At 45.0% G+C, this 27,175-nt stretch overlaps 1 long non-coding RNA gene across 4 annotated transcripts in view; it reads right to left on the bottom strand.

Annotated features, from left to right (window-relative positions):
- LOC140616581 (uncharacterized) overlaps positions 1–27,175 on the bottom strand; it is a 92,551-nt gene that overhangs the window by 36,776 nt on the left and 28,600 nt on the right. For all 4 annotated transcript variants that reach the window (XR_012017002.1, XR_012017001.1, XR_012017000.1 and 1 more), the window contains exon 2: positions 13,046–16,113. This is a non-coding gene — a long non-coding RNA (uncharacterized lncRNA). The remainder of the gene's footprint in view (positions 1–13,045; positions 16,114–27,175) is intronic.

The following is a 27,175-nucleotide window of genomic DNA, read 5'->3' as shown; positions in this document are numbered from 1 at the left end:
GGTGGAAAGACTATCGATTGGAAGAAAGACAGTCTCTTCAATAAATGGTGCTGGGAAAATGGACATACACATGCAGAAGAATGAAACTAGACCACTCTCTTTCAGCATACACAAAGTTAATCGCAAAATGGATGAAAGATCTAAATGTGAGACAAGAGTCCATCAAAATCCTAGAGGAGAACACAGGCAATAAGTTTTTTGAACTTGGCCACAGTAACTTCTTGGAGATACATCCACAAAGGCAAAATAAACAAAAGCAAAAATGAACTATTGTGATTTCATCAAGATAAGAAGCTTTTGCATAGCAAAGGATACAGTCAACAGAACTAAAAGATAACCTAAAGAATGGAGAAGATATTTGCAAATGACGTATCAGATAAAGGGCTAGTTTCAAAGATCGATAAAGAACTTCTTAAAATCAACAACAAAGAGACAAAGAATCCAATCATGAAATGGGCAAAAGACATGAAGAGAAATCTCACAGAGGAAGACGTTGCCATGGCCAACATGAACATGAAAAAGTGCTCTGCATCACTTGCCATTAGGGAAATACAAATCAAAACCACAATGAGAACCACCTCACACCACTGAATGGGGATAATTAACAGGGCAAGAAAAAACAAATGTTGGAGAGGATGCGCAGAAAAGGGAAGACTCTTACACTTTTGGTGGGAATGGGAACTGGTGTAACAACTCTGGAAAACTGTGTGGAGGTTCCTCAAAGAGTTAAAAATAGACCTGCCCTACGACCCAGCAATTGCACTGTTGGGGATTTACCTCAAAGATTCAGATGCAATGAAACGCGGGGACACCTGCACCCCGATGTTTATAGCAGCAATGTCCACAATAGCCAAAATGTGGAAGGAGGCTTGGAGTCCTTTGAAAGATGAATGGATAAGGAACATGTGGTTTATGTATACAATGAAATATTACTGAGCCATTAGAAACGACAAATACCCACCATTTGCTTCAACATGGATGGAACTGGAGGGTATTACACTGAGAGAAGTAAGTCAATCGGAGAAGGACAAACATATGTTCTCATTCAATTGGTTAATATAAATAATAGTGAAAGGGAATATAAGGGAATGGAGAAGAAATGTGTGGGAAATATCAGAAAGGGAGACAGAACATAAAGACTCCTAACTCTGAGAAAGAAACAAAGGATGCTGGAAGGGGAGGAGGGCAGGGGGTGCGGGTGAATGGGTGATGGGCACTGAGGGGGGCACTTCCCTAGATGAGCATGGGTGTTACTCTGCTTGTTGGTAAATTGAACACCAATAAAAAATAATTAAAAAAAAAAAGTTCAAACAACTAAATATTTATGCTGCCAACATGGGAGTACCGAAATATAGAAACCAATTAACAACAAATGTAAAGGAACTCACTGATAATAATACAATGACAGGGGATTTTAACACCCACATATGGCAACGGACCAATCGTCTATGCAGAAAATCAACAGGGGAACAACAGCCTTGACACACTGGAACACAGGGACTCAAAGATATAGTCTCAACATTTCATCCTAAAGCAGAATACACATTGCTTTCAAGTGCACATGGGACATTCTCCAGAACAGATCATATAATGGGCCACAAATCAGCCCTCAACAGGTACAACAGGTACAAGAAGGTTGGTATCACATCATATACATTTTTGGACAATGAGGCTATAAAACTCGAAGTTGACAGTAAGAACAAATTTGGACAGACCAAAAATACGTGGAGATTATGAACATCCTACTAGAGAATGAATGGATCAACCAGGAAATTAAAGAGGAAATTTAAAACAAATGAAAATGAAAACATGTTTCTCCAAATCTCTGGGATGTAGCAAAGGCAGTCCTAAGAGGGAAGTACATAGCAATACAGGCCTACCTCAAGAAACAAGAAGTCTCCAATACACAACCTAACCCTACACCTAAAGGAGCTGGTAAAGGAATAGCAAACAAAGCCTAAAGCCTACAGAAGAAGGGAAAAAATAAAGATGAGAGCAGAAATAAACAATACAGAAACAACAAAACAGTAGAATGGAATAGCGAAACTAAGAGCTTGTTCTTCAAAATAATTAATAAAATGGATCAAGCCCTAGCCAGCCTTATCAACGAGAAAAGAGAAAACCTAAATAAATAAAATCACAAGTGAGAGAAGAGAGATCACAATCAACACCAGAAAAATAAGACAATTATAAGCGAATACTATGCAAGATTATACGCTAACAAACTGGGAGACCTGGAAGAAATGGACAAATCCCTAGAAATGTGCAAACGAGCAAAACTGAAATAGGAAGAAATAGAAAATATAAACAGACCCATAACTAGCAAAGGAATTGAATCAGCAAGGCACCTGGGTGCCTCAGTGGTTCAGCATGTGCTTTGGCTCAGGTCATGATCCCGGCGTCCTGGGGAATCAAGTCACACATCAGGCTCCCCGCATGGAGCCTCATTTTCCCTCTGCCTATACCTCTGCCTCTCTGTGTCTCTCATGAATACATAAATAAAATCTTTAAAAAAGACAAAAAGCCAAAAAGATGAGAAAGGACCCAAATAAAATCACAAATGAGAAAAGAGAAATAACAACCAACACTAGAGAAATAGAAACGATAATAAGGGAATATGATGAAAAATTATATGCCAACAACTGAGAACCTGGAAGAAATAGATCAATTCCTAGAAATATATAACATAGCAAAAATGAAAAAGGAAGAAACAAGAAACTTGAACAGACAGATAACCAGCAGAGAAATTGAATCAGCAATAAGGGATCTCCCAACAGGAGATGCTTAGATCGATAGAACAGAATGGAAAGCAAAAAAAGATAAAAACATGTAACTCTATGATCCATTAATTGACAACAAGGCAGGAAGGAATATCCAATGGCACAAAGACAGTCTCTTCAAGAAACCCTAAACCTGACCCCAGGATAAGAACAAATGGTGTTGGGAAAACCAGGCAGCCACATGCAGAAGAATGAAACTGGACCACTTTCCTACACCATCTGTATAAAAAATAAATTCAAAATGGATGAAAGACCTAAATGTGAGACCTGAAACCATACAAAGAAGAAAAGATAGGCAGCAACATCGTTGACATTGGCCATTGGATCATCTTTCTAGATATGCCTCTTAGGTGAGGGAAACAAAAGCAAAAATACTATTGGGACTTCATCAAATTGAAAAGCTTCTGCAAAGTGAAAGAAACAACCAAAGCTAAAAGGTAACATACCGGAGGAGGGGCAAGTTGGAGGAAGAGAAGGGTCCCCAAGTCACCTGTCCCCACCAAATTACCTAGATAACCTTCAAATCATCCTGAAAATCTAGGAATTTGACCTGAGATTTAAACATATACCAGCTGGAATGCTACAGTGAGAAAAATTTGTGCTTCTATGAAGGTAGGAAGATGGGAAAAAGAAATAAACAAAAGGCATCTAAGGGGGAGAGGCCACCGAGGAGCCGGGCTAGGCCAGGGCAAGTGTCCCCTGGTCAGGAGAGCTCTGTCCCAGAGAATCAGGAGCTGCACCAATCTTCCAGGGTGGAATGGCGCTCGCAACAATTCAGAGCAGGACCCCAGGAGGATGGGGAACCCTTGGGGTCCATGGAACACTAACAGACACCTGCACTCCCAGGAGAGTGCACCGAGCTCCCTAAGGGTTACAGGGCACATGCATTGACCCAGGAGCAGCTCTGAGGGGCTCGGGTGGCCGCTCTGTGCAGAGGGGGCTGTGGGTCCCTGGGAGGAGCTAGGTGTCAGCACCTAGGGCAAAGGAAGAGGCGCCGTGTGGAGGGGGCTGCGCGGCTCCTGGAGCAGCTCAGAGGGGCTAGGGCGGCGGCTCTGTGGAGAGGTGGCTGCACGGTGGGGAGCGAGAATCCAACAGCGCTGGCCCCGGAGCACAGGGCGCCGAGACACAGCCCAGGATTCGGCCTCCCCCGGTACAGGCAGAGGCCTGGAGGGCCCAGGACAGCAAGGACGCTCCTGCCAAGAGCTCAGCAGACCAGCAGCCCACCCTGGAACCTCCAGGCCCTGCAGATGGATTTCTCCGGAGTTACTGCAGGGCTGAATACCGGTTTTCAGACCTGGCCACTGCCACTGGGGTCGTTCCTCCTTGGGCTTCACGGGGTAAACAACCTCCACTGAGTGCTTCACCAGGCAGGGGGAGAGGAGCTCCCCCAAGGGCTAACACCTGAAAATCAGCACAACAGGCCCCTCCCCCAGAAGACCAGCTAGACGTACAACTTCCAGGGGAAGTCAAGGGATTTAAAGTATACAGAATCAGAAGATACTCCCCCATGGTTTTTTTTTTATTTCTGATTGTTTCCCCCACCCTTTTTCTCCCCTTTTCTTTCTATAATTTCTCCTTTTATTCTTTTTTCTTTTTTTCTTCCTTTTTACTTTTTTCTTTTTCTCTTCTCTTTCCTTCTTTCTCTCCTCTCTTTTTCTCTTAAGCCCAATACAACTGGTTTTTGGCCACTGTGCACTGAGCAAAATGACTAGAAGGAAATGCTCACCTCAAAAGAAAGAAACAGTCCTCTCTCCCACAGAGTTACAAATCAGGATTACAATTCAATGTCAGAAAACCAATTCAGAAGCACTATTATACAGCTACTGGTGGCTCTAGGAAAAAGCATAAAGGACTCAAGAGACTTCATGACTGCAGAATTTTGATCCAATCAGGCCGAAATTAAAAATCAATTGAATGAGATGCAATCCAAACTAGAAGTCCTAATGACGAGGGATAACGAGGTGGAAGAACGAGTGAGTGACATAGAAGACAAGTTGATGGCAAAGAAGGAAACTGAGGAAAAAAGAGACAGACAATTAAAAGACAAGGAAGACAGATTAAGGGAAATAAACGACAGCCTGAGGAAGAAAAACCTATGTGTAAATGGGTTTCCTGAGGGCGCTGAAAGGGACAGCGGGCCGGAATGTGTATTTGAACAAATCATACCTGAAAACTTTCCTAATCAAGGAAGGGAAACAGGCATTCAGATCCAGGAAATAGAGAGATCCCCCCTAAAATCAATAATAACCATCCATCACCTCGACATTTAATAGTGAAGCTTGCAAAGTCCAAGGATAAAGAGAAGATCCTTAAAGCAGCAAGAGACAAGAAAATCCTGACCTTTATGGGGAGGAGCATTAGGGTATCAGGAGATGTCTCCAAAGCGACCTGGCAGGCAAGAAAGGGCTGGCAGGATATATTCAGGGTCCTCCATGAGAAGAACATGCAACCAAGAATACTTTATCCAGCAAGGCTCTCATTCAAAATAGAAGGAGAGATAAAGAGCTTCCAGGAAGGGCAGGAACTAAAAGAATATGTGACCTCCAAACCAGCTCTGCAAGAAATTTTAAGGGGGACTCTTAAAATTCTCCTTTAAGAAGAAGCTCAGTGGAACAATCCACAAAAACAAGGACTGAATACATATCATGATGACACTAAACTCATATCTGTCGATAGTAACTCTGAACGTGAATGGGCTTAATGACCCCTTCAAAGGCGCAGGGTTTCAGACTGGATAGAAAAGTAGGACCCAACTATTTGCTGTCTACAAGAGACTCATATTAGACAGAAGGACACCTACAATCTGAAAATAATGTGTTGGAGAACCATTTACCATTCAAATGGTCCTCAAAAGAGAGCAGGGTTAGCCATCCTTATATCAGTAAACTAAAATTTACCCTGAAGACTGTAGTGAGAGATCAAGATGGACACTAAATCATACTTAAGGATCTATCCAACAAGAGGACTTACCAATCCTCAATATATATGCCCTGAATGTGGGAGCTGCCAAATATTTAAAACAAATAATAACGAAAGTGAAGAAATATTTAGATAATTATTATCTTATACTTGGTGACTTCAATCTAGGTCTTTCTACCCTCGATACGTCTTCTAAGCACAACATCTCCAAAGAAACGAGATCTTTAAATGATACACTGGAGCAAATAGATTTCACAGATATCTACAGAACTTTACATCCAAACTGAATTGAATAAACATTCTTCTCAAGTGCACATGGAACTTTCTCCAGAATAGACCACATCCTGGGTCACAAATCGCATCTGAACTGATACCAAAAGATTCAGATCATCTCCTGCATATTCTCAGACCATAATGGATTAAAATTAGAACTAAATCACAACAAGAAGTGTGGAAGGACTTCACACATTGGAGGATAAGGACCATCCTGCTTAAAGATGAAAGGGTCAACCAGGAAATTGAGGAAGAATTCAAAAGATTCATGGAAACTAATGAGAATGAAGACACAAACGTTCAAAATCTTTGGCATGCAGCAAAAGCAGTCCTAATGAGGAAATACATCACAAAACAAGCATCCATTCAAAAACTGGAAAGAACTCAAATACAAAAGCTCACCTTACTCATAAAGGAGCTAGAGAAAAAAACAGCAGCTATATCCTACACCCAACAGTATAAGAGAGTTAATGAAAATTTGAGCAGACCTCAAGGAAATCGAGACCAGAAGAAATGTGGAACAGATCAACAAAACCAGGAGTTGGTACTTTGAAAGAATTAATAACATACATAAACCATTAGCCAGTCTTATTAAAAAGAATAGAGAGAAGACTCAAATTAATAAAATCATGAATGAGAAAGGAGAGATCACTACCAACACCAAGGAAATACAATCGATTTTAAAAACATATTATGAACAGCCATACGCCAATAAATTAGGCAATCTAGAAGAAATGGACGCATTTCTGGAAAGCCCCAAACAAGCAAAACTGGAACAGGAAGAAATAGAAAACCTGAACAGGCCAATACCCAGGAAGGAAATTGAAGCAGTCATCAAAAACCTCCCAAGACACAAAAGTCCAGGGCCAGATGGCTTCCCAGGGGTATTCTATCAAATGTTTAAAGAAGAAACCATACCTATCCTACTAAAGCTGTTTGGAAAGATAGAAAGAGATGGAGTACTTCCAAATTCGTTCTATGAAGCCAGCATCACCTTAATTCCAAAACCAGACAAAGACCTCACCAAAAAGGAGAATTACAGACCAATAGCCCTGATGAACATGGATGCAAAAATTCTCGACAAGATCCTAGCCAATAGGATCCAACAATACATTAAGAAAATTATTCACCATGACAAAGTAGGATTTATCCCCAGGACACAAGGCTGGTTCAACACTCGTAAAACAATCAATGTGATTCATCATATCAGCAAGAGAAAAACCAAGAACCATATGATCATCTCATTAGATGCAGAGAAAGCATATGACAAAATAGAGCATCCATTCCTTATCAAAACACTTCAGAGAGTAGGGTAGAGGGAACAATCCTCGACATCTTAAAAGCCATCTAGGAAAAGCCCACTACAAATATCATTCTCAATGGGGCAGCACTGGGAGCCTTTCCCCTAAGATCAGGAACAAGACAGGGATGTCCACTCTCACCACTGCTATTCAACGTAGTATTGGAAGTCCTAGCCTCAGCAATCAGACAACAAAAAAACATTAAAGGCATTCAAATTGGCAAAGAAGTCAAACTCTCCTTCTTCGCCGATGACATGATACTCTACCTAGAAAACCCGAAGCCCTCCCCCGCAAGATTGCTATAACTCATAGCAATTTGGTAGCATTGCAGGATACCAAAATCACTGCCCAGAAATCAATGGCATTTCTATACACTAACAATAAGACTGAAGAAAGAGAAATTAAGGAGTCAATCTCATTTACAATTGCACCCAAACCATAAGATACCTAGGAATATACCTAATCAAGGAGGTAAATGATCTATACCCTAAAAACTATAGAAAACTTCTGAAAGAAATTGAGGAAGACACAAAGAGATGGAAAAATATTCCATGCTCATGGATTGGCGGAATTAATATTGTGAAAATATCAATGTTACCCAGGGCAATGTATACGTTTAATGCAATCCCTATCAAAATACCATGGACTTTCTTCAGAGAGTTAGAACAAATTATTTTAAGATTTCTGTGGAATCAGAAAAGACCCCGAATAGTCAGTGGGATTTTACTTTATTTTTTTAAAATTTATTTATTTATGATAGACATAGAGAGAGGCAGAGACACAGGAGGAGGGAGAATCAGGCTCCATGCAGGAGCCTGATGTGGGACTCGATCCCAGGTCTCCAGGATCACGCCCTGGGCTGCAGGCAGCACTAAACTGCTGTGCCACTGGGGCTGCCCAGTCAGTGGGATTTTTAAAAATAAAACCATATCTGGGGGCATCACAATGCCAGATTTCAGGATGTACTACAAAGCTGTGGTCATCAAGACAGTGTGGTACTGGCACAAAAACACACATAGATCAATGGAACAGAATAGAGAACCCAGAAGTGGACTTTGAACTTTATGGTCAACTAATATTCGATAAAGGAGGAAAGACTATACATTGGAAGAAAGACAGTCTCTTCAATAGATGGCGCTTGGAAAATTGGACATCCACCTTCAGAAGAATGAAACTAGACCACTCTCTTTCACCATCAACAAAGATAAACTCAAAATGGATGAAAGATCTAAATGTGAGACAAGAGTCCATCAAAATCCTAGAGGAGAACACAGGTAACACCCGGTTTGAACTTGGCCACAGCAAGTTTATGCAAGGTACATCCATGAAGGCAAAAGAAACAAAAGCAAAAATGAACTATTGTGACTTCATCAAGATAAGAAACTTTTGCACAGCAAAGGATACAGTCACCAAAACTAAAAACAACCTTCAGCATGGGAGAAGATATATGCAAAAGACGTATCAGATAAAGGGCTAGTTTCCAAGATCGATACAGAACTTCTTAAAATCAACACCAAAAGACATACAATCCAATCACGAAATGGGCAAAAGACATGAAGAGAAATCTCACAGAGGAAGACATTGACATGGCCAACATGCACATGAAAAAATGCTCTGCATCACTTGTCATTAGGGATATACAAATCAAAACCACAATGAGATACCACCTCACACCAGTGAGAATGGAGAAAATTAACAAGGCAGGAAACCGCAAATGTTGGAGAGGATGCGGAGAAAAGGGAACCCTCTTACACTGTTGGTGGGAATATGAACTGGTGCAACCACTCTGGAAAACTGTGTGGAGGGTCCTCAAAGAGTTAAAAATAGACCTGCCCTACGACCCAGCAATTGCAGTGTTGGGGATTTATCCCAAATATTCAGATGCAATTCAACGCTGGAACACCTGCAACCCGATGTTTATAGCAGAATGTCCACAATAGCCAAACTGCGGATGGAGCCATGGTGTCCATCGAAAGATGAATGGATAAAGAAGATGTGGTTTATGTATACAATGGAATATTACTCAGCCATTAGAAACGACAAATACCCACCATTTGCTTCAAAGTGGATGGAACTGGAGGATAGTATGCTGAGTGCAGTAAGTCAATCGGAGAAGGACAAACTGTATGTTCTCATTCATTTGGGGAATATAAATAATAGTGAAAGCGAATCTAAGGGAATGGAGAAGAAACGTGTGGGAAATATCAGAAAGGGAGACAGATCATAAAGACTCCTACCTCTGGGAAATGAACTAGGGGTGCTGGAAGGGGAGGAGAGCAGGGGGTGGGGGTGAATGGGTGACGGGCACTGAGGGGGACACTTGCCAGGATGAGCACTGGGTGTTATTCTGTATGTTGGTCAATTGAACACCAATAAAAAATAAATTTGGGATCCCTGGGTGGCGCAGCAGTTTGGTGCCTGCTTTTGGCCCAGGGCGCGATCCTGGAGACCCGGGATCGAGTCCCACATCAGGCTCTCAGTGCATGGAGCCTGCTTCTCCCTCTCCCTCTGTCTGTGTCTCTGCCTCTCTCTCTCTCTCTCTCTCTCACTGTGTGCCTATCATAAGTAAATAAAAATAAATAAAAATAAAAAAAATTTATTTAAAAAAAAGACCAAACAACTAAATATTTATGCTGCCAACATGGGAGTACCAAAATATAGTAACCAATTAACAACAAAAGTACAGGAACACACTGATAATAATACAATGATAGGGGATTTTAACACTCACTTATGTCATGGACCGATCGTCTATGCAGAAAATCAACAGGGGAACAGCCTTGACACACTGGACCACAGGGACTCAACAGATATAGTCTGAACTATTATTCCTAAAGCAGAATACACATTCCTTTCAAGTGCACATGGGACATTCTCCAGAACAGATCATATCATGGCCCACAAATCAGCCCTCAACAGGTACAACAGGTACAAGAAGGTTGGTATCACACCATATACATTTTTGGACAATGAGGCTATGAAACTCGAAGTCGACAGTAAGAACAAATTTGGACAGACCAAAAATACGTGGAGATTATGAACATCCTACTAGAGAATGAATGGATCAACCAGGAAATTAAAGAGGAAATTTAAAACAAATGAAAATGAAAACATGTTTCTCCAAACCTCTGGGATGTAGCAAAGGCAGTCCTAAGAGGGAAGTACATAGCAATACAGGCCTACCTCAAGAAACAAGAAGTCTCCAATACACAACCTAACCCTACACCTAAAGGAGCTGGTAAAGGAATAGCAAACAAAGCCTAAAGCCTACAGAAGAAGGGAAAAAATAAAGATGAGAGCAGAAATAAACAATACAGAAACAACAAAACAGTAAAATGGAATAGCAAAACTAAGAGCTTGTTCTTCAAAATAATTAATAAAATGGATCAAGCCCTAGCCAGCCTTATCAACGAGAAAAGAGAAAACCTAAATAAATAAAATCACAAATGAGAGAAGAAGATCTCAATCAACACCAGAAAAACAAGACAATTATAAGCGAATACTATGCAAGATTATACGCTAACAAACTGGGAGAATTGGAAGAAATGGACAAATCCCTAGAAATGTGTAAACGAGCAAAACTGAAATAGGAAGAAATAGAAAATATGAACAGACCCATAACTAGCAAAGAAATTGAATCAGCAAGGCACCTGGGTCCCTCAGTGGTTGAGCATGTGCTTTGGCTCAGGTCATGATCCCGGGGTCCTGGGGGAGCACGTCCCACATCAGGCTCCCCGCATGGAGCCTCATTTTCCCTCTGCCTATACCTCTGCCTCTCTGTGTCTCTCATGAATACATAAAGGTGCAGCCACTGTGGAAAACAGTCTGGAGGGTCCTCGAGAAGTTAAAAATAGGGGATCCCTGGGTGGCGAAGCCGTATGGCACCTCCCTTTGGCCCAGTGCGTGATCCTGGAGACCGGGGATCGAATCCAACATCAGACTCCCGGTACATGTAGCCTGCATCTCCCTCTGCCTGTGTCTCTGCCTCTCTCTCTGTGACTATCATAAAAAAACTTAAAAAAAAAGAAGTTAAAAATAGAGCTACCCTACGATACCAAAATTGCACAGCTAGGTATTTACCCTGAGGATACAAAAGTAGTTTAGTAGATTTGAAGAGGAACACACAGCCTAGTGTTGGTAGCAGCGTTATCAACAATAGCAAAACTGTGTATACAGCCCAGATGTCCATCGACAGATGAATGGGCAGAGACGATGTGGTAAACATACACACTGTGACATCACTTGGTCATCAGATGGGATGAAAGGAATCCATTTACAATGACGTGGGAGAAGTGGAAGGGACCTATGCTAAATGAACTCAGTCAGTCAGAGAAAGACAGATACCAAATACCATACAATTGCATTCACATCTGAATTTTAAGAAACCAAACAAATTGGCAAAGGGGCCAAGGGAGGGATGAGAGATGCAAACCAAGAAACACATTTTAACCACAGTGAATAAACTAATAAATACCAGAGGAAGGAGGGGGGGATGGGGAATAGGGGATGGGGATAGTGGAGGTCACCCCTGACCAGAACCAGGCGTTGGATTCAAGGGTTGAATCACTATGTGTAAACCTGAAACTACATCATACTGTGTTTATAAAGAGGAATTCAAATAAATCTTTAAAATAATAATTGGTAGTATAGAGAAAACATGTGCACAAAAGAGATAAAGTCAGAAAGGCAACTGAAAATCCAAACAAAGAGTCTTTAGAGCCACAAATCCCCTCCTTAGCTCAGCTCAGGAGAATCCTGCCATGCCTATTCTCACCCCAGCAGAAGCATGGATTTTGATTCTCTGGGGAGGCCACTGACTTGGTGGAGTCAGGCTATGTTTGAACTCAAAACCTAAATAGAGTGCATAAAACTAAACTGCCCAAGATGCTAGGAGTCCCAGTGCAGGCACATGCCAAGACACAAACTCTAACCATACACAGACATAAGCCTAACGCTCCACTTAAGTCTAATGTTAACATAACCCTTAAACAAGAAATATCACTAATCAAAAACCAAACACAAACCCCAAGACCGAAACACATTCACTGAACCTTCCTGCCAACCCTCACCCTAACTCCTAAACCTATTCTAAACCCTTAACCCTGACCCTTACCTTAAATCTAACCCTAACCCTAACCTCTAACCCTAACCTTATCTTAATGTACTCAAATCCTATTCCTAACCTTAACCTGTACCCTAACCCTAACCCTCTAATACTAATCCTATCTCATATCCCAAAGTGTACCCTAACCCTACCCTAAAAGAAATCCCTAACCCACTGCCTAACCCTCTCTTACCCTTTTCCAAAACCGTGCCCTGACCCTGACCTAACCCTAACCATAACCCCTAATCAAACACTAACCCTAACCCTAGCCCTAACCCCTACCCTAAAACTAACCCTCGCCCTAACCCTAAACCTAGCCCTAACTTTAACTCTAAACCCTAAAACTAACCCCTGACCCTAACTCACACCCTAACCCCTAACCCCAACTGCAAACCTAGCCTAAACCTAACTCTAACCATAACCCAAACCCCAACTCGTAACCTCCTGCCCTAATCCCTAAATTCTAAACCCTAACCCTAAGTCTAACTCCTGTCCCTAATCCAAACCCCAATCCTAACTCCTAACAAGTGAACCTTACCCTTATCCCTCACCGTAGCCTTTAATCCGTAACCATAAGCATAATCACTAACCCCTAACATCTAACCTAAGACTAACCACCAACTGCCTCCCCTCCCCTGTCTTACCATTCATTCTACCCATTCACTTACCCAGAGTTCTGAGGAGTCCCTTCTGACATGGACGTGGCCCCCAACGGCACCTCCAGAGTCCTCCAAGGGGTCCTGAGGAAGCCGGGCTCCTGTGAGTGGGGACGTGGCCCCACGTGTTCCTGAGTCATAGTCAGCGGGTACTGAGGACCCGGGTCTCCTGTCAACCTGGATTATGCCTCACATACTCTGGAAGACTCACAGCAGGTTCTCAGGATGCTGGAGGCTCCTGTCAGCCTGGACATGGACCCACGTCCCCCAGAAAACTCACAGTGGGTCCTGAGGAGGCTGTGGGTTCCTGTCAGCCTAGACGCAGCCTCATGTGTCCCGAAGCCAAAGTGCAGGTCCTGAGGAGGACATGGCCCCACATTTTCCTCTGCCTCACCATAAGACTTGAGGAGCCTGGGAGCTCCTGTCAGCACGGACATGGCCCCAAATCATCCCGATCCTTCACAGTGCATCCTGAGGAGGCTGGAGACTCCTGTCAGTGTGGATTCAGCATCCACATCTTCCTTAGGCTTCACCACAGGCTCTGACAAGGCTGGAGTCTTCTGTCTGCATGGACGCATCCCCATATTTCCTGAAGACTACACCGGGTGTCCTGAGGACATCAGTGTCTGTTGTGTGGACGTGGCCCCACGTCCTCCCAAAGCGACACCACAGGATCTGAATGGCTGCGGCTCCTGTCACTGTGGATGCTGCCCCCAGCTTCCAGAAGCCTCAACTTATGACCTGAGGAGCCAGTTAGCTCCTGCCAGAGTGGACACAGCGCCACATCTTTCAGAAGCCTCCAGGCATGTCCTCAGGTGGCCCAGGGGCTCCTGTCAGCATGGATGCAGGCCCACATCTTACTGAAGCCTCCCCGCGGGTCCTGAGGCAGCCCAGGGGCTCCTGTCAGGGTGGGTGCAGGCCCACAATTTCCTGAAGCCTCCCCGCAGGGCCGGAAGCGGCCCAGGGTCTCTTGTCAGGGTGGATGTTGGCCCACATCTTCCTGAAGCCTCACCGTGTGTCCTGAAGAGACTGAGGCTCCTGTCATCATGAACGCTGCCCAATATCCCCCTGAAGACTCCGCGTAGTTTCTGAGGAGGCTGTGGCTCATCCACGTGGACATGTCCCCACGTCTTCCTCAGGCCTCCCCAGCACAGGCTGGCTCCTGTTAGTGCAGGCAAAGGAGGCCTACTGCACATGCATGCCCCCTGGGCGGTGCCTGGGCTCGGGCACCCACTGCGGGATGCTCAGTCACTACAGGAGGCTGTGCAGGAGGCAGCGTGCCCGTCTCTGGGCCCACCTCTGCCTCCTTCCAGGCTCTAGCTGTGGCCTGTTATCTTCGGAAACATCTGCCTGAAAAAGAGCCCAACACCCAGCTTCCCCAAAAATATTTAGGGAGAAAGAATTGGAGCCCAAAGGACGCGAAACAAAATGTGGACCAGACTTTTACCACGTCCTGTAAAACTCACTCAACCCTCTTCCACTGTGGGCGGGACCGTGGGCAGCTGCAGGCACCCTGGAAACAGTGTGGAGGCTCCTCAGGAAGTTGCAAATAGAGCCGTCCTGCGACCAGCAGGTGTACGGCCTGGAGCTCACTCCGAAGATACAGATGCAGTGAGACATGGGACAACTGCACCCCAATGTCCACAGCAGCGGGGTCCACATTGCCACACTGTGGGAGGAGCCTCGGTGCCCTGTGGCAGATGAGGGATAAAGAGGATGGGAGATAGATGATGGTCATAGAGAGAGGAATGGTACTCAGCTATCAAAGAGAAGGAAATCTTGCCATTTGCAATGTCATGCATAGAACTAGAGGGATCATCCTAAGTGAAATAGGTCATTCGGAAAACAGAATGACCCTGTGGTGTCATTCATAGGTGGAATTAAAGAAGCAAAGCAGAAGATCTGTGAAGGGAAGGAAAAACAAATAAGATGAACACAGATGCAGGAAATACATACTCTTAAGTATAGGAAACAAACTGAGTGTTGCTGCAGGGGAGGGGATGGGGGAGGGGATAACAGGGGACCAGCATGAAGGAGGGCATGTGATGTCACGAGCACTGCGGTTATCTCCAACTGGTGAATCCCTGAATTCTTCCTCTGAAAGTATAATACACTATACGTTAATTAATTTGGTTTAAATTAAATTAATTTTAAAATATCAGTTGTATCAGAGCACGTTTCCTCTGGACTCTCGGTTCTGCTCCTTCAGCTTATGCTGGGACCAACCCTCGTGGGTCTGGTTTGTTTAAGTAGGCGTCAGGCCTCATCCATGGACCAGCCCAGGGTTAGAACTCACGACCCCGTGATCAGGACCGGAGGTGAGGTCAGGAGCCGGATGCTTAACTTACAGAGCCAGGTGGGATCCCGAGGACAACACTGCTTTATCCTGTGTCTCTGTGACATCGTTTGAAATAGGAAAGTGCTGCGTCCCGCTCTGTCCTGCTTCTCCAATACTGATTTGCTGTCCGGGGTCATTTGTGGAGGCGGATGGGTGTCACAGGTTTTTTTTTTTTTTCCTATTTATAGGATCTGCCACCATGATTTTACAGGAATGACATTGAAATTGAGGGTGCCTTCAGGAACTACCGACATTTTCACAAGATGAGGCTCCCAACCCACGAGCCCAGGACGGCCTCCCAGAGCCTGGTGTGGCTCAGTGCACAAGTCTTGTGCTCCTTTGGTTCAGTCTCATTATTTATTCTCTGTGATGCTCCTGAGAAGGGAGTCATGTCCGTCATTTCCTTCCTGAGTGCTCATTGTCAGGACACAGCAAGCCCAACAGTAGAATAAAAATTGAGCCCAGGCCAAGGGCAGGAAGGCCCTATTAGAACAGATCTCAATGCCCTTGAAGGCCCCATATCAAAATGTAAACAGAACTTTAGTAATTGATCCACCCTTCGGGAGTTCCCCGAGACCAGCTCTTAAAACTAAGCTAAAACCCACCTGGGGGTCCAAGTCCCTGCTCCACGGTGTCGGGTATACTTGGACACAAGCTCGAGCTTGTAAATAAACCCTCGTGTGTTTGCATCAGTGTCGGCTTCTCGATGGTTTCTCGGATTCGCAATCTTGGGCTCAACAGTCTGAGATAAAAAAAAAAAAAAAAGAAGCTCGGACACAAGTCGAGTGAATGCAGGGTTCTGAGAGAAGAGGCGGAGACCCGGGGGCTTGGGGGCTCTTCTGTGGAGGCCCCAGCAGACTGGGGGGCGGGATGCTCAGCCCGAGAGCCAGAGGACCCAGCGTCCCACCCGCATCCCGCCCATCAGGGCCAGGTCTCAGGGAGCAGCACAGCGCTGCCCGCTGGAGCCCAGAGACGCTGATGCCCACCACGCCTCTGCCCCCGCAGGTGCTACTCCCAGGGAGATGTGCACCTGACAATCAACACCACGGCCCATCTGCACACCCACACAGACCATTCGCTGCCACCAAGTTGTTGGACCACAGAGGCTGCTGAGCTTCAGCTCTGCCTGGAAAGTAGGGTCTAGATTCCTTTGTACTTTGTACTTTGTGCTCTATTTTCAATCATTTTCTTTTACTTTTTTATTAATTGCCTTATTTTAATTTTTATGTATGTACCTTAGATATTTCTAATTTTTACTTTCATGGTACTTCATTGTGTTTTTTTTTAAATTTTTTTCAATTTATTTATGATAGTCACAACAGAGAGAAAGAGAGAGAGAGAGAGAGAGGCAGAGACACAGGCAGAGGGAGAAGCAGGCTCCATGCACTGGGAGCCCGATGTGGGATTTGATCCAGAGTCTACAGGATCATGCCCTGGGCCAAAGGCAGGCGTTAAACCACTGCACCACCCACGGACCACCTTAATTGTTTCTATTTTGGGATTTAGAATCTTTTAACAAGCAGGCCAAAATAATCTATTGGTTTTTTTGTGGGGGGGGAGGGCAGTTGTTATTGTTTTTCTTGTTTTTTCTTTTTCTTCCTTCTTTCTTTTCTGGAAGAAATAATGAGATGGAGAAATTCACCTCCATAAAATAACATGAGGTTCTACTCACAGCCAGGAAGTTCATCAATACACATATATGATGTCTAACTACAGTTTAAAACAATGATTATAAAGATAGCATCTGGGCTGGAAAAAGAGCACAGAGGAAAACTAGAGAATCCCTTACTGTAGAAATAAAACAACTAAAATCTAGTCAGGCCAATGTTAAAAATGCTATAACTGAGATGCAGTTCCAAGCGGAAGCCTTAAAAACAAGAAAGGTTCTGGACCACAGACACAGAAATAGGGAAGTCAGTCACTTATTAAAACAGTAACATTCATACCATAGGAGACTCAGAAGATGAAGAGAGAGAAAAGGTGGGCCTTGCTCAGACATTAGAAACAACAAATAACCACCATTTGCTTCAACGTGGATGTAACTGGAAGGTATTATGCTGAGTGAAGTAAGTCAATCAGAGAAGGACAAACATTGTATGTTCTCATTCATTTGGGGAATATAGATAATAGTGAAAGGGAATATAAGGGAACGGAGAAGAAATGTGTGGGAAATATCAGAAAGGGAGACAGAACATAAAGACTCCTAACTTAGGGAAACGAACTAAGGGTGATGGAAGGGGAGGAGGGCGGTTGGTGGGGGTGAATGTGTGATGGGCACTGAGGGGGACACTTGACGGGATGAGCACTGGGTGTTTTTCTGTAGGTTGGCAAATTGAACACCAATTCAAGAATAAAATTATTATCAAAAACAGAAAGAAAGAAAGAAAGAAAGAAAGAAAGAAAGAAAGAAAGAAAGAAAGAAAGAAAGAAAGAAAGAAAGAAAGAGTGGCACCTGTGTGGCTCAGTTAGTTAAGCTTCTGCATTAAACTCAGATCATGATCCAGGTCCCAAGGCAGGCTCCCTGTTCAGAAGGGAACATGCTTTTCTCTCTCCCTCTGCCCCTCTCGCTCATGCTTTTTCTCTCCTCTCTCTCTCAAATAACTAAAAAACATCTTTGCAGAAGAAACAAACCCACAAGGAAGAGAAATCTCCCATGTAGAAGAATTTTAAACAATTTGTGCAGACATTGCACCGTCAAGTTCATGAGCATAGCTTCCCACTCTTAAGTGTGGAATACACATAGTAACTTCCTTCTACAAAATATAATATGAAAAAGTTAAAATAATATTGATAATATAATAATAATAATAAAAATAATAATTAATAATAATAAAGAATCAGTTTACTGTGGAGAAAGCTGACAAACACTACCACAGCAAGGTGACCAGATTGATACCAAGACTGCTAAATCATGTTGATAGTATCTATCCTTTATATAATATAATGAAAATGACAGTATATCTCTGTATATAATCCACAAAACAGTTCAATTATGAGATAAATGACAGACATGTCCCAACTGAGGGAAAGTTTACAAAATACTCTACTTCTCAAAGTGTTCCAGTGCAACAACAAGGAAAGGCTGAAAGACTGTCACAATCTAGAGGAGCCTAAGAAAACAGGAGGACAAATGGAATGTGATATGAGGGATGGTAACTTAGCAAAAACTAAGGAAATCTGAATAAACTATGGTCTTTTGTTAATGCGACTATTTTAAATTTGATTCCTTTGGTAATATTTGTACCATAGTAATATAAGATATCAATAATTGGAGAAATTGAGAGCAAGTGCATGTGAATGCACTGTAATATCTTCTCAATTTCTCTATAAATCTTTGTTTTTTTCCTAATTAATAAGATTTATTATGAAAATCGACTTAAATGAATCAGGCTCCAAGTGTGAAGACATTTTAAGAATCGTTGAATTAACTTTTGCCTTATTCTTAAGAGTTCCTTCGATGGAAACAAAGTAAGAATTTCATATCATAAGGAAAGAAAGACAATTATGAACACGTATAATGCCTCCTCAACCTGAAAAGCAGGAACAGATAATAAATAGCAAAAATCAGATAAAAATACTTCTAGTATAATAGACACCATATTGCAAGTGCATTTAAAATTATCAATGCATAACATTTATTTCCTTGACATTTGTCTTCCAAAGAGTTCAAAGTGTTTCAGTGTCAGTTGAAACAGGGGAAGAATCTCAGGGAAGAATCCTTCACAAAATAATCGGACCATTGGTAATAATGACTCTCAGTTCTTTCCAAATCCATAAAGATGCATTTCCTGAGGAGTGACTGAGCTGTGAAGAAAGAGATGAGAAACCCTCATCCTTCTGAATTACTTGTGTCAGAATATTTAACCATAGTACTACGGATAGTAAATTATCCTTATTAACAGGAAATATGTCTCAGATTGGAATCTGGGCAATTAGATGGCCAGAGTAAAAACGCTTTGACTCGCTCCTCATCTTTTAAAGATAAAGGAGAGCTTTTCTATATACAAACTCAGTTGTCTAGACAGCCTTAGGGAATAAGAGTCTGCAGCATGGAATCCCGCTGCACAGCTTGGATGCCCACGAGCCAGGTCTTCCTGATCCCAAATCCCTGGGCCTCTCCCCCAACACACGCTGCCAAGCTGAGGTCATTTGCTCTCTTAGGAGCTCTGGGGAAGGGGGAAAGAGCTAGATAGGATGGGACGAAATGCAAAGAGGCCGAGAAAATGAAGGCCTTTCTACTTTAAGTTCAGTGTTCGAACAAGTCCAGCCATCCCAGGCCCCTGTGAAGAAGAGCTGAAATTTACATTATTTCAGTTACAGGAAAAAAACAAAGTTTACAGCTTAATGTCTTTGAAAGCCCCACAACAGAATGAAACCGAGCCCATGCCAAGGGTTGGAAGTGCCTATTAGAATGAGAGCAGAGCTTAATACCCTTGAAGGCCCCATATCAAAATGTAAACAGAACTTGAGGAATTGCTCCAGCCCTTTTGGAGGACCCCAAGACAAGCCCTTAAAACTAAGTTAAAACCCACCTCGGGGTCCAAGTCCCTGCTCCGCTGTGTTGGGTGTACTTGGTCGCAAGCTCGAGTTTGGAAATCAACCCTTGTGTGTTTGCATTGGTGTCAGCTCCTTAGTGGTTTCTCGGATTTGCAATCTTGGGCACAACACCCCCATGTTCCCTCCCACCTTGACTGAACCCCTATCCCCTCCCACCCAGGGTGAAACTCAGTCACCTCCCTGACTACAACAGCTGGGCACAGGCCGTCACACAGGTCCCACGGGCACGGTGGGCACTCCCGCCTTCCCTGGCCTCCCAGAGGAAGGAAGGAGGTTTCGGCCGGACACACTCCCATGGTGGCCCCAGGGCTCCCTGCCCAGCACGGCACCTCGTGACAGGTCGGGTCTCTTTCCTGACGCCTGCTCCTCCTCCCCGGTTTTCCCACAGGAAATGAAGCAGGATGCCCTGGTCTCCTCCAGGGACATCACGCAGGTAGACCTGGACGTCATCAGGAAGATCAGCAGCCACACCATGTTTTAGGACTGCTAGGCGGACGGGTGAGGCTGCTGGGCCAGGGGGCTTCCGGGCCTCAGAGGCTTTTGGGTAAGGTAAATGGGGCCTCTGAGGCCAGGGGGAGCAATAGCAGCCAACAACACATAGCTCCATGGTAGGGTGATGGGGATGACCACACCTCCGGGGCCTCAGGTATGAGGAGGCCACAAGGATGTGGCCTCCAGGGGTTCCCATGGGAGCTGAACACCAAAGGGGAGAGGGACGGCCCCCTGAGAAGCAGGGGATGGGGTGGGAGACATGGGGGATAGGAACCGGACCTGGGGTCTGAGCGGCATGTCCGCGGCTGGAGCAGGACACACATCGATCCCATGAGGGTCGGACGGTTCAGAGTGACACCCACTCTCAGTGTTTTATATATTTCTAAATTCTGTGCATTTAATTTGAGACAATTTGCAATTTGAAAACATACATATTATGATGACCCCCAGATAATGCCCCTGGTACAGCCAGGGCCCTGCACTCACCACATGGGGCCACAGGGGCAGGTGTTACAACAAACCCCAGAATGGGGTCGCCTTTATTTGTAGACGTCTCTGTGTGCATCTTAGAGAAATGGGATGCCCTTTGTCTGCCGGCCCCCACGCCATCCCCCCATTCCCCAGACCCACATCATCCCCTAACATCATCATCCCCCATGGCATCGCCCCTACCCCATCCCCCTCAAACACACACAGCCTCACACAATACCCAACCACAGTATACCCCAACACCATCCCCCCTACACCATTCCCCACATTCCACCACCATCATACCCATGCCCCCACACCATCCACCACCACACCATCGGCCCCCAGCAAGGACCCAATCTAGCTGCCCCCTGTGGGACATGATCAGCCTCCCTGGGGTTCTCTGGATACCCTCTCCCATCAGAATCCCGGGTGTCCCATAGAGTACCCAGGGGTTGCAGGGAGGAGGGACGGCAGGGAGCCCCCAACAGTGTGTGAGCAGATGAGTGAATCAGAGGAACCACTGTGCCCTGCCTCCACCCACTGTCACTCCTAGAGGGCAGGACACCCTGCACAGGACACCAGGCCCTAAACCAGAGGTACCTGGGCTGATTGGGCCCAGGCTCTGTGGGGGCTGGGTTGACTTGAGCCCCCACCAGTCTCAACACAAAGACTAATGGAATCAGGCCCCCATGGCCCTGGCTAGCCCTGGATTCTGGCCCCAGGCTGAGCAAGCCCTCTCACAGCTGGATGTGGCCTGCAGGGCCCTGGGCGTGCCCCACAGATCCAGGTCGCTGATCTAGGGAAGCCCTGGGGATCCTGGGACACTCCAGTGTGGGGAGAGGAGGGGCAAGCTGGTGGGCCCCACCCACACCCACACCAGGAGGCAGGCTCCTCCAGGTGCTGGGACCCAAAGAGGCTCCAAGGCCGGGATCCAGCTGCCCTTCAGGGACCCAGCACAGGAGCCCATGAGTTGTAGGTTCAGGTCAGCTCTGATATCCTCAGTACCATCACTCAGGCTGAAACCTCAGGACACACGCCCCCACCCGGAGTCCACACATGCTCCCAGGAGGGGGACTCCAGCACCTGCCCCCCCACCCTGTGTGATTCTTGCCCTCCCCTTAAAGGACAGAAAGGTCTCCCTCCCCAGGGGAAGACACAAAACCACGGCTCTGAGCCCGTTTGCTGTAGAAAGTCAATAAAGTGTTGTGGTGCCATAATGCATTGCCAGCCCGTTTCTGTGTCTCCCAGAACTCTGTGCACGGAACGTGTAGAGACCCCCAGAGAGAGGAGGGGGCACCACCTTGGCCCCAACAAGCCCCTGCAGGGGCGCCACCAGGCACACACAGCTGAAGTCCGCACGTGCCTTCCAGGAGTGGCCAGACCCACTGCCGGACATGGGAATGTGGCCGGCTGGAACTTCAAGCTCAGCTGACCCTCCAGCTGAAAGTCACTGCACGAGCGAGCCCCGGCACTGCCAGGAGAGCCCAGCTAACTGCCCAGAGACAGGACCAGAAATGATTTTGTACCAACCATTTCGGGGTTTTTTGGTGACCCAGCCAGAGGATCCGATTGCTGCACAGGATAGCTGCATGTGATAGAGACACACACACCTCAAAAGCAACAAAAGTCAGAATCCCCCCAATGTTGTCAGACAGCAGCCAGATGGTTACATACACAACGCTGTGGTCCCCAATAGGATACATGGAAAACGCTATAAACCACGACTGTAGAGGTGCTGGAGCTGTGCCGGCTGTGTTCCAACAAGGAGGGCAGAGGGGCAGGAAGCATCATCCTGAGGAGGGGCCACTCCTAGGAAAGGAAACCAGGTCCCTGTGAAGGCTACGGAGGGTGAAATCCGTCCTCCTCTCTTTCTGCTTCTGGTTTTCATCCTAAATACATTTTCCTCAATTATATTAGCAAGAATTTACTTTATGTTTTTAAATTTCTTTTTATTGCCATCCAATTTGTATGAATTCTTTCTTCAGTAAGGGTGTCATTCAGGAGAGATAAAGATTTTCCCAGACAGGCAACTCCATATAAAGGAGTTCATGACCACTTAACCAGTCCAGTAAGGAATTTTAAGAGGGACTCTTCTAGTGGGGGAAAAAAGAGACCAAAAGCAACAAATACGAGAAAGGACCAGAGAACTTCACCAGAAATACCAACTCTTCCAGTAACACAGAGGCACAAAGTTCATATCTTTGAATAGTCACTCTGAATGATGATGGACTAAATGCTGCAATAAAAAGATATAGGGTGGGATCCCTGGGTGGCACAGCGGTTTGGCGCCTGCCATTGGCCCAGGGCGCGATCCTGGAGACCCTGGATCGAGTCCCACGTCGGGCTCCTGGTGCATGGAGCCTGCTTCTCCTTCTGTCTGTGTCTCTGCTTCTCTGTCTCCCTCTGTGTGACTATCATGAATAAATAAATAAATAAATCTTTAAAAAAAAAGATATAGGGTATGGAGTAGTTAAAAAACAGGATCCGGGATGCCTGGGTGGTTCAGGGGTTGAGACTCTGCCTTTAACTCAGGGTGTGATCCTGGAGTCTGGGATCGAGTTCCATATTGGGCTCCTGGTGGGGAGCCTGCTTCTCTCTCTGCATAATTTTCTGCCTCTCTCTCTCTCTCTGTCTCTCTGATAAATAAAATTATTATTAAAAAAACAACATCCATCTGTACGCTGCCAACAAGATGCTCACCTTACACCTATAGACACCAACAGATTGAAAGTCAGGGGATGGAAAATCGTCTATCACACTAATGGATATCAAAAGAAAGGTGGAGGACCCATACTTATATCAGACAAACGAGATTTGAAACCAAACCCTAGGGGACACGTGTTGGCTCAGTGTTTGAGCATCTGCCTTCGGCTCAGGGTGTGATCCTGGGATCCCAGGATCGAGTCATCATCGGCCTCCCTTAGGGGAGACTGCCTCTCACTCTGCTATGTTTCTTCCTCTGCTCCTCTGTGTATCTCTCACGAATAAATAAATAAAACATTTAAATTTCAAAAAAGAAAGAACAAATAGTGTAAGAAGAGATGAAGAAGGGCATTTTTTCATAATTAAAAAGACTCTCTATCAAGATCAAACAACTAAATATTTATGCTGCCAACATGGGAGTACCTAAATATAGAAACCAATTAACAACAAATGTACAGGAACTCACTGATAATAACACAATGAAAGGGTATTTTTACACCCACTTATGTCAATGGACCAATCGTCTACGCAGAAAATCAACAGGGGAACGATAGCCTTGACAAACTGGAGCACAGGGACTCAACAGATATAGTCTGAACATTTCATCCTAAAGCAGAATACACACTCCTTTCAAGTGCACATGGGACATTCTCCAGAACACATCATATCATGGCCCACAAATCAGCCCTCAACAGGTATAACAGGTACAAGAAGGTTGATATCACACCATGTACATTTTCAGAACACGACGCTATGAAACTTGAAGTCGACAGTTAGAAAAAAAATTGGACAGACCAAAAATACGTGGAGATTATAAACATCCTACTAGAGAATGAATGGAGCAACCAGGAAATTAACGAGGAAATTTAAAACAAATGAAAACGAGGGGGATCCCTGGGTGGCGCAGTGGTTTGGTGCCTGCCTTTGGCCCAGGGCGCGATCCTGGAGACCCGGGATCAAGTCCCACGTTGGGCTCCCGGTGCATGGAGCCTGCTTCTCCCTCTGCCTGTGTCTCTGCCTCTCTCTCTTTCTCTCTCTGTGACTATCATAAATAAATAAAAATTAAAAAAAAAACAAATGAAAATGAAAACATGTTTCCCCAAACCTCTGGGATGTAGCAAAGGCAGTCCTAAGAGGGAAATACATAGCAATACAGGCCTACCTCAAGAAACAAGAAGTCTCCAACACACAACCTAACCCTACACCTAAAGGAGATGGAAAAGGAATAGCAAACAAAGCCTAAAGCCTACAGAAGAAGGGAAAAAATAAAGATGAGAGCAGAAATAAACAATACAGAAACCACAAAACTGTAGAATGGAATAACAAAACTAAGAGCTGGTTCTTCAAAATAATTAATAAAATGGATCAAGCCCTAGCCAGCCTTATCAATGAGAAAAGAGAAATGACCTAAATAAATAAAATCACAAATGAGAGACGAGAGATCACAATCAACACCAGAAAAATTAGACAATTATAAGGGAATACAAAGAAATTATACGCTAACAAACTGGGAGACCTGGAAGAAATGGACAAATCCCCAGAAATGTGCAAACGAGCAAAACTGAAATGGGAAGAAATAGAAAATGTGAATAGACCCATAACTAGCAAAGGAATTGAATCAGCAAGGCACCTGTGTGCCTCAGGGGATGAGCATCTGCTTTGGCTCAGGTCATGATCCCGGGGAGCTGGGAGATCAAGTCGCACATCAGGCTCCCCGCATGGAGCCTCATTTTCCCTCTGCCTATCCCTCTGCCTCTCTGTGTCTCTCATGAATCTATAAATAAAATCTTTAAAAAAGAAAAAGATAAAAAGATGAGAAAGGACCCAAGTAAAATCACAAATGAGAAAAGAGAAATAACAACCAACACTACAGAAATACAAACGATTATAAGAGAACATTATGAAAAATTATATGCCAAAAAAAAGAAAAATTATATGCTAGCAACCTAGAACCTGGAAGAAATAGATCAATTCCTGGAAATATATAACATAGCAAAAATGATAAAGGAAGAAATAAGAAACTTGAGCAGACAGAATACCAGCAAATAAATTGAATCAGCAATCAAGAATCTCCCAACAGGGGGATCCCTGGGTGGCGCAGCAGTTTGGCGCCTGCCTTGGCCCAGGGCGTGATCCTGGAGACCCAGGATCGAATCCCACGTCGGGCTCCCGGTACATGAAGCCTGCTTCTCCCTCTGCCTGTGTCTCTGCCTCTCTCTCTCTCTCTCTCTCTCTGTGTGTGACTATCATAAAAAAAAAAAGAATCTCCCAACAGGAGACGCTTAGATCAATAGTACAGAATGGAAATCTGAAACAAGATACAAACCTGTAACTCTATGATCCATTAATCGACAACAAGGCAGGAAGGAATATCCAAAGGAACAAAGACAGTCTCTTCAACAAACCCTAACCCTGACCCCAGGATAAGAACAAATGGTGTTGGGAAAACCAGGCAGCCACATGCAGAAGAATCAAACTGGACCACTTTCTTACACCATGTATATAAAAAATAAATTCAAAATGGATGAAAGACCTAAATGTGAGACCTGAAACCATACAAAGAAGAAAAGATAGGCAGCAACGTCTTTGACATTGGCCATTGGGTGTTCTTTCTAGATATGCCTCTGAGGTGAGGGAAACAAAAGCAAAAATACTATTGGGACTTCATCAAATTGAAAAGCTTCCGCACAATGAAGAAAACAACCAAAGCTAAAAGGCAACATACAGGAGGAGGGGCAAGATGGCAGAATTGTAGGGTCCCCAAATCACCTGTCCCCACGAAATTACCTAGATAACCTTCAAATCATCCTGAAAATCTACGAATTCAGCCTGAGATTTAAGCAGAGACCAGTTTGAATGCTACAGTGGAAAAGTTCGTGATTCTATAAAGGTAGGAAGACGGGAAAAAGAAATAAAGAAACAAAAGGCATCCAAGGGTGAGGGGCCCTGTGAGGAGCCTGGCTATGGCCAGGGCGAGTGCTCACAGGGCAGAAGAGCTCTGTCCTGGGAGAAGGAGGAGCTTCACCAATCTTCCAGGGCAGAATGGCCCCTTCAAGGAGTCAGAGCAGGACCCCAGGAAGGCGGGGATGCCCTAGGGCACCCTGGGACACTAATAGAAACATGCACTCCCAGGAGAGTGCAGCGAGCTCCCTAAGGGCTGCAGGGCACATGCATTGACCGGGGAGCAGCTCTGAGGGGCTCAGGTGGCAGCTCTGCACAGAGGTGTTTGCACGGCCCAGGAGCAGCTTGGCAGCGGCGCCTCCTGCAACGGAAGAGGCTCCATTCAGAGGGGGATTTGGAGCTCTGGGAGCAACTTGGAGGAGCTCAGGCGGTGGCTCCACAGTGAGGTGGCTGTACAGCTGGGAGCGAGAATCCAACAGTGCAGGCCCCAGAGCACAGGGCGCCGGGACACAGCCCAGGATTCGGTCTCCCCCGGGACAGACAGAGGCCCAGAGGGCCTAGGACACCAAGGACGCTCCTGTCCAGAGCTGAGCAGATCAGCGGCCCAGCCCCAGAGCCTCCAGGCCTGCAGATGGACTGCTCCTGTGTTACTGCGGGGGCTGAATACAGGATTCCAGAGC

The sequence above is a fragment of the Canis lupus genome, chromosome 24, assembly GCF_048164855.1.
Source record: "Canis lupus baileyi chromosome 24, mCanLup2.hap1, whole genome shotgun sequence".
In the NCBI taxonomy this organism is placed as follows: domain Eukaryota; kingdom Metazoa; phylum Chordata; class Mammalia; order Carnivora; family Canidae; genus Canis; species Canis lupus.
The sequence above is the reverse complement of the archived record's forward strand: the minus strand, read 5'-3'. Positions and strand labels throughout refer to the sequence as shown.